Source organism: Gavialis gangeticus, unplaced genomic scaffold (genome assembly GCF_001723915.1).
Source record: "Gavialis gangeticus isolate Ggan-Ray unplaced genomic scaffold, GavGan_comp1, whole genome shotgun sequence".
Lineage (NCBI taxonomy): Eukaryota > Metazoa > Chordata > Crocodylia > Gavialidae > Gavialis > Gavialis gangeticus.
Genome location: NW_017729032.1, coordinates 171,785,470 through 171,787,154, shown reverse-complemented (window position 1 = coordinate 171,787,154; position 1,685 = coordinate 171,785,470).

Here is a 1,685-nt window from a genome sequence, read left to right as displayed (position 1 = left end):
GTAAGCTTGTGTCAAGTGGGTTTTTGTTCACAGAATCAAGACTTTTCTACATAAATCTCTTCTGATAGTTATGCTAGCAACCACATGCTTCAAGAAGTATGTGGAAGATCTTTGACAAATACTAGTCCTTAAATATTTATGTTAATTAAATCCTGGGTTCTAAAGCAGTTATTTTATTATGCAATAAGCCAGCTTCTTAGGAAAATAGAGATGCTTCTTTGATTGACATTTAAGAGTCCTTATAATAGTCCCAGCTGACTATTTTAAGTTAACTTCTTTTAAGAGGATCTACAAACATAACATAACATATTCTGAGTATAGGTGTACATGTCCTCTCTCTAGAGTTGTGTATTGTATCTCATCTTTGTAGGTGTCTTTTCATGCACCTCTAACATGAACTAATACTTCCCTATCAAAGGGTGATGTAATAAGGACTAATTACTTTATTAATGCTTTTATTTTGAGTTTTTTTCAGAAAAAAATTATAGGTGAAAAATATAATTAAGTAAAAACAATTAGACCACAATGGGTATAAAAACTGTTGATCCTCTCCAAGTTGGATGAATAAATTGGCACTTGTTTGAAAGAGAAAATATTACAAATATGAGAAAGGAAAGGAAGGGAAGGGAAGGGAAGTAACTGAAGTAGGAAAACATTTTGGAAAGAACTAGCTAAATAGGGGTGCTGGCAGGATAAAATACATTGGGACAAGCATATGATAAAAACAAATGGTAAAATTTGGTGTATAATGCAGAGCCATTTTTAATTGACAAAAAGCCTCCAAGCAAGCGTCACTAAGTTGGGTAGGTGGACTTAAAGGAATCTTGTTCAGGGAAGTCTTCTAATAAATGTTAGGCATAGGAAGGAAAAGCACTGGAAGAGGGATGACACTAGAGGGCACAAAAACATATACAGATTCCTATTCTTTAAGCATTTTAAAAATGCCCATGCTATTATAGGCATCAAAAATTTACAGCTTTAAATTATGCAGCACCCAGAAAGGATGAAGAGTATACAAGATATAGAATTTTTAAATTTAGTCACCCTACTTGTGTAATTCATGGCACCACAGTGACTAAAATGGAAAGAGCAATTTTAATGTCTCATTTCCTTTTTCCCAATGGTGTTGATTTGGTAGTTGCGTGTTTTTGTTGGACATTTTGTTTTGTTTTCCTTTACTATTTGAAGGTAGCCTTGCTTCTCCTGAATTGCCAAACAGCAGTTCAGACTGTGATTCTGAGGGTTATCCACAGCCATGGTCTTCTGCACTCAGGCACCCCTAATCCAGGGGTGACCAACCTGCAACATGGGTGCCACAAGTAGCAGATCAGGGAGGGGACAGGCAGCACAGCTGCAGATAGAGCAGGGAACAGAAAGCAAATCAGCAAAATGGGCAGGGGAGACAGGGAAAGAAGAAGAAAGTAGAGCAGCAGATCAGACAGGGAGCAGAGGGCTGGGAGCAGAAAGTAGAGTAGCAGATTGGGCAGGGCAAGGGAATCACAGTGGTACGTAGCATGGGGTGTGGGGTTGACTTCTGGCATGAATGCCAAACAAAGTTGTCCCCCACTGCTCTAATCCATGCATGTATGATAGAGTAACCCCAGTTTCCTACAATTCCTGGGCCTCTTGAATGGATCTGGACAAGGAGGGAAGGAGGCTTTTGGTTCCAGTCTTATTCTTTTCAT